This window comes from Asparagus officinalis, chromosome 8, assembly GCF_001876935.1.
Source record: "Asparagus officinalis chromosome 8, Aspof.V1, whole genome shotgun sequence".
Classification (NCBI taxonomy): domain Eukaryota; kingdom Viridiplantae; phylum Streptophyta; class Magnoliopsida; order Asparagales; family Asparagaceae; genus Asparagus; species Asparagus officinalis.
In genome coordinates this window covers 126,954,950-126,962,427 of record NC_033801.1, presented here as the reverse complement: position 1 = coordinate 126,962,427, position 7,478 = coordinate 126,954,950, and positions in this window count along the sequence as shown.

Genomic DNA, 7,478 nt, shown 5'->3' with positions numbered 1-7,478 from the left:
TTGTGTTACTATCCGCCATTCCATCTCACTTTGCAGGTTTTCTCGCTTGGAAGCAATTGCATCTATCTCATCAATTAATATGATTAATGGAGCAGTTCTATATGCCTCTTTGAAACAACCTCTTATAGTTTCTTCAGAAGCACCTACAACAATCATGAACAAACTTAAAATAAATTGATAATTAATATTAAAATAAATTGATTTTAAAATTTAACAATGTCATTTAGTCATGAACTAAATGACAGTAATCACTTAGCATTTCCTATTGCATGTAGAATGTGGAAGAAGCATATTAGGAAATTAAAATGATAAGGGTTTTCTTCAGATGTATTGTTCATGTTCTTTGCTAGGTTTTGCAGACTTATCTGTGCTTAAGGATCTATAAAAGAGTGTATGATTTTTACACATAAACACGAAATAAAGAAAGACAAAAACACATAAATATTGTGGCAAAAGGGCAAAAGCAAAAGAAAGTAAGGCTTTATGCTCTCAGTTATAAATTGTAATCTGCATGTCTGATGAGATATCCATGGTCTAACACCAATAATCACACACCCACCAATAATCCCTCACGCATTGTCTAACTTCAATAGGCTCACACCCACACAATAAACTCGCAAAGAGAGAACGAAAAATGAGCTTTTATATCACAAACAGTTGAAAAAGCAAAGAGATGAAATCACAATGGAAAGTTTTAGTCTTGCCTTGTACCCAAGCTTGAGATGATGATCAATGCTTATTTTGAGGTAACGAAGAGCAAGCCTCTGACCATCTACCTTGATTATGTACTTTGCACAAGTCTTACCTGGTGGAGGATGAGTGTCATATTCTACAAGTTCTTTCAATCTGACAATATATAAATTAAGTATCAACTAAATTAAACTGGTACCTGAGATGTGGAAAATGAAAATAGTTGAACATTGTCAGAATAAAATAGATTATACCGTTCAATATTATACGGAGTCACAGTTTTTGGGTACGTGCAATTTATAAGTCACTATTTTTCAATATTAAACTTGATAGGTGAATATACCTAGTCCGTCTAATCTGGTAAATAATGTCCCACCCGAGGGATCCTGAAGAAATTTTTTTGGTTTAGCCATTATATCAACAGAGAAATAAAGAGCAAACAGCTCACGAGGGATCCTGAAGAAATTTTTTTGGTTTAGCCATTATATCAACAGAGAAATAAAGAGCAAACAGCTCATAAATATACATGCTTAATTCCTGGATGTAAATGAACTCTGGAAAACCACACTGGATCCCCATTCTCTACAAAGATTTATAAAGTTACTGCTCCCTCTACTTCCTCATGTCATGTTGACGTCTATGTGAGAGTTAGCTGGTCATGATTATTACACCTGATGAACTACCCAAACCCACCAATCTTCTATAAAACCCAGCAACATGTTTTATGAGTTTTAAACAAAAATATTCAAAAGATCTTATGGTTTCCAAACCAGGTCCCCTTACTGAACGACCATGGTAGAGGTTGGGTAACTTCAAGGAAATCACTTTCATCATCATGCCTCCATAGTCACCGAGTTTATAACATGCAAGTTTTTTTATTGATTTTGTGGCACTTATGTATACAATATTGTGTCCTACACATGCTACAGGTAGAAAATATTAGTACTCAAATTGAATAATAAAAGTGCTTTATGATTCCATTCTCTTCATGATCCTAACCACTGGGCCTGTTATGTATAGATAAGTAATACACAAAATTTTTAAGGCTTCTATATTCCTCATATTATCTTAAATCATTTTTAGATCTAGTAAAACAACAAAGCATTCTCGCTTGTGCATTGGCGCTTGCATTTTTTGATCGATATTTCTCTCAACATAGACAACATCAAGAGCATATGATACAAATAGATCTAGAAAAGAAAACGGTTTTCAGGTTCCAAACAATTCAAAGCATTTGAATCCAAATAGAAGAACAAATATGAAAACGTTGATACTCATGGCATATTAAGCTGAGAGAACACCACAAGCCTCACTTGTCTCTGGTTCGGTTATTCTAAAAGAAAACAGATTTAAGATTCTGGCAAAAAAATACAACCATTTAACATATCAAAACAATGGAGAAGAAATACAAGTGAGATCCACAGGGTTGAAATTTGTAGAACATGCAAAGCAAAAAAGTAAAATTATATTGAGGGTTGGACGAGCCACAGGGTTGGAAGCATTTAAAATGTACCACGAAAACAATATAATTTTATAAATCTAATATTATAAGACTGAGTTTATAAAAACTTGCTTTATCTCAAAGAAGGAAATGCGGGAAGGACAAACCTTTTGGGTTCTTTCACGGGGAGCTGAAAAGGCTTTATGTAGAGCACCAATATGATTCTTCATTTTTGTATGTCTCCTTGTTAAAAGGCATAAACAATGTTAGATAAGAAATAAAGTACTAAAGATCAACAAAAAAAATCATGCGTGACAATTATGCTCATAGTGTGCAAGCTTCTCATAGCTGTTCAAATCATGGTTTGGTCAGTTCAATCGGGTCATGCCAATTAGTCTTTGCCCTTAAAAACTCTGCTTAACAATGAAATCTCTAGGATATTGATAACCATTGTTAGCAACCCATCGCAAATGATGGCAAGAGTTTTTACAGTGTAGATAAAATATAGTCATTACCATATCATGGAACATGTATATTACAATGGATTGTATGAATACAATCTATTTTATTTTTTAAAAAGATCTACCTCTGCTTCCAATGTTCCTCGCAGTAAATCTCTCAGCTTGCCACCAATTTAAGCAATTACAAACATGTGATGTGGCCAACATCTAAGGAAAGCAAGCAGGTACATAGTTCAATTAAATAGGAGATGAATGAAATTAACCAAGTAGTTAAAGTGATTTATGGATCATGCAAAGAAAGCATAAATACATTTGTTTCCAATAGATGGAATATAAAGTATTGTATTAACAAGTTTAATCAATTTTTCCATGTGGGCAGTAGAGTAGATAACATACTCGAGGCTTCTATTTCGTTCTGGTGGAGGAGAGCTTAGAGTTGAAGTAGCTTCGAAAGCAATCTCCTTGTCCTTTCTTCTAACTTTAATTGGCCGTGAATTGTTTGAATTTTCATTATTGTCAACATCTTTTCCTGTAAAGAGTATAAACATTAAAGCATTAAAAAAATCAACTTTATATATGGGAAAATGCTAACAAAAAGTCAGGTTTGATTTGAGATTGATGAAAATGCGAGAATGAGGAACGCAAGTAGATTACTGACGAGAGAGAGAGAGAGAGAGAGAGAGAGAGAGAGAGAGAGAGAGAGAGAGAGAGAGAGAGAGAGAGAGAGAGAGAGAGATTATTATCTCATGATTGAAAGGAATTAACAATATTAAACATGCATGTCAAAACTCCGAACAGTAAGCAAAGATTGGTCATTGAATACCAGTGCAGATTTGCAGTCCATTGATCCTCAATGATTTAACGGTATGGATATAACAGTTTTCACCAATTTATCCTTTTAACACTTTAAAAAAAAGACACCTTTAATTTTACTTTAGCATATATTACAGCATATGTGTACCCGCAATATGAAATTCAATTGAAATCCTCATGGAAGGAACAAACATGATGCTATGTAAAGGACAAGTCTCATAAACATAATTGTGAGCTCTCTCTGATTATAATCAAACTATAGGTAGACTTTATTAGGCATGTAAGTTGAAGGAAATACATTTCCCCAGAGAGAACATAAAATGAATTTCTTGGCATGTAAGTTGAAGGAAATACATTTCCCCAGAGAGAACATAAAATGAATTTCTTTTTAAAAAGAGTAGAAAAAGAGGAAAATATCAAGATAGTTTCCCCAGAGAGAACATAAAATGAATTTCTTTTTAAAAAGAGTAGAAAAAGAGGAAAATATCAAGATAATTTAATTGGGAGGTTTAAGATCTATTTCTAGTACATTTATAACCAATCATATTTTGTTGAAAAGAGGAAAATGGTAAAAGGGCAGTTAGCAAAATCCTAACAAAAATGATTTTAACATTTTCCTCTTCTCAACAAACAACAACTGACTATAAATGTATTGGAAATAGTTCTTGTACCTCCCAATTAGACTATCTTGATTTTTTTTCTACTTTTCTCAAAAAGAAATTCATTTATGTTCTCTTTGGGAGTCTCTTTCGACTGGTTTCAAAAGGATGATTGCAAGAAATTAAAAGGTTGACGCATATTAAAATGTTTATATCATTGTTTGAGATTGCTAGTGCACCACAATTTTGAGCATGCATTACAAGTTACTGATGGTGGGTGCAACATTCTCTAGAAATACAACAAACACCACTATGAATTGACCATGCATCTAGTACACTATTGTGCAAAAAAATACTCCACATTGTTTGAAACATGACTATTATGCACCTCAAATGTTTTCCTGACTTTGTGAACCAATTTAATGATATAATAGCAAAAGTAAATGATCCCAAACCTTTCTTTAATAAAATTTATTAGAAGTCAAACCTTTTCTTTCCAAACTCAAACCGAATTTATTCAGTGAATTAAATTCCTTTCCAGATTTTATATTCTCTCCATTTCAAACCTATCATCATCAGAAAATAAGAATTATGTCAAAAAAGACATAAACGAAGTTCCCAACTTCATCATTGCGCATATCTACGCTACTGAGACTAAATTTTTTGAGTGTTTAATTCACAATGTCTGACAAAAAGGTACAAACTTTACAGGATCATATATTCATCTTTGTCAATGACCTTCTTCAGCCTACATATCTTCCACCTTTACGCTTTTCATCAAGTAATTTATTTTCTCTATCTTATATCATACACATCTAAGGCATCGTTACCCACTTACCCTTATATTTTTGGATCAATGACATATAAACCACATGGTCAAAAACATTAACAAAAATGGAACTTGGCTACAAGGACCTAGCAATTCCTTAACTTGCTCAAGTCTAGATACGGGAAAAACACAGGCCAAGTGGAAAGCTACAAGGACCTAGCAATTCCTTAACTTGCTCAAGTCTAGATACGGGAAAAACACAGGCCAAGTGGAAAGCTACAATGAAGAAGAGACCAAAATGAGCCTTACAAACATTTATGAGCACTTGCCATTATGGTAATGTAACTAATGCTAGCCAATTATAAAAGCATATTTATGACCTGCTATCTATATGACATGTTCGGAGGTCTATTAAAAAATATGTACTAAAGGATAGTCAAAGGGGAGTTTAGTGGAAAAGCAACACAATTAGAAAATCAACACAAGTAGAAATGAGGCAAAGAAACAGGGAAGAAGCAGACATAAGCTCTTTATGCCTAACCATGAGCCGGACATAACCAATGGTGAACCAGGGAGAGGGGATATGGCATATCACAAATTATTGGCTTAAAAGTGTTGAAGTAATTTTCAGAAAAGCTTTTTCAAAAATTGAATTTACTCACCCATGTGCAAATTGTAATTAATATTGTTAGTGGTTTTTTTGTAATAAAATCTTACAGTTAGGGGGTCATAACTCCTAAACTTAAGGGGGGTTTCCTGATATTTTGATATTTATTCTGGATCAGCTCATAATCATCGAAAGTTTGTGTGGGTGGGTGGTTCTGAAATTTGGCCTAAATTCAACTCCCCCCCCTCTATAAGGTGTGTGAAAGCCATTTTGCTTCATTTATTTTTCATGATACCAGATCAATACATGGATAGCAAAGGTCATTTGAATTGTAGACTCATATGGCGATGTTGTTGGGCCTACATTCACTGAACGCATAGAAAGTCATATCAAACACCAATTATCTGCATCTGGTGCACCTAGTATTTATACTCTCATGATTCTTCACCATCCTTGTCAACTCCAACACCAACAGAAAACTTTCCTCTACAACTTGGCAAATCTAAATCTAAAATAAATAACCAAGACATTGTTGCTATTGATGATATAGGCAAGTAATATTTATATTATCTAACATTGAGCATGATATATCCTAATCTTAAGTGTCACCACATCAACATGAGAGCACAAACCCACTAAATAGGCCTTATATTGGTCAAGCTACAACTTCTAGACTGATTACTTCTATACAAAATGGTATTATTGAACCAAACTCAAAGTATGTCAACCTGGAGATATCTTCATTCTCTAAAGACTCAAGTATCTAGACAGATGGACAGACTATACTGACCTTTTCACATTCTGGTCGATGAGCCAGTATGTAGAACTTTATGCTTTGTGTTATAATCATTCAATAAGAGTAGAAAAGTGCCATAGTAATTTAAAATAACTGATCTAACTTTGAAATGGAAAGATTGAGATTAAACTTACTTTCTAATCTCGCTCCAGCTGCCCTATGATTATTGAAACCCTCATCGCTTGAAGTTGCAGGAAATCGAGAATCAGGGCAAAATTTCTAAATGCACATGAAAAATCCTAAACAAAGTATGATGAAGCAAATAAATTAAAAATAGCTGGGGGGAAAATAAAGTAAATAAATAAGTATATATATTATACCAACCAAATAAATAATTAATTGAAAAGAAGCTCTTAACATCTTTCAATTTAGTCTTTGTACGCTTTACTTTTAATAACATCTCATGTTTCATTAGTTATCGTTTTTTATCCGTTTCATCTTCTAAATATATTGTTATATATTTATGATAGCTTGGGATATATGTTTTCTTAAACGCAAAAGTTTGATTTTAAACCTATATCTTAATTACTTTCTTCCTTCCAGTATATATTAATTCAACCATTGGAATTCTCACACAAAACACACATTTTAAACCCACCTAAATTTATATAACTACCTTGCGGTTGAGAATTAATATCATTAACCGAATCTACAATAACCAAAATCATGAGCAAACAATCTAATATCATCAACTAAATATCCAAAAGGAGCTAAAGAAAAAGTTCTTAAGGGGTTGTTTGTTTCAAGTAAAATTTGTTAGAATAATTTCCATAATTCTAAGAAGATAAATACCTGAAAGATCAGCTGTAATATCTCTTGCGCATGGATCTCCGTAAATAAATTCTTCTCTCTTACAAAAAGAAAAAAATAAAAAAAAGGAAAAGGAAAATATGAAGATAGATAAGATAAATATCAGAGATAATATCAACCTCAGATAACCGTCTCTTTCCTATGGATATCTTCTAATTCTTCTCGCTTTCAAGAAAAATAACCAAAAAATTGATTAAAAAGAAAAAAAATAAGCTGGATAACAAAAAAATCACATCAACAGAATATTTACAATCTTCGCAGAACAAAACTTTTCAAAGATAGCAAGCCTCCATCGCCGAAAACTCTAGAATCCATGGAAAAGTCGCAAAGGAGTTCCATCTACCGATCACTTCGAGTTATAGGTCAACGGGTTCGCCTATCGTCGATCTACAACTTCTCTTGAAGTTTTCATTTTTCTCCGATTTTGGTTTATTTGTTCGGTTTATTTCTTTAGTATAACTTGGTTGTAAAAGTGTTTCTTTTAAATCTCAA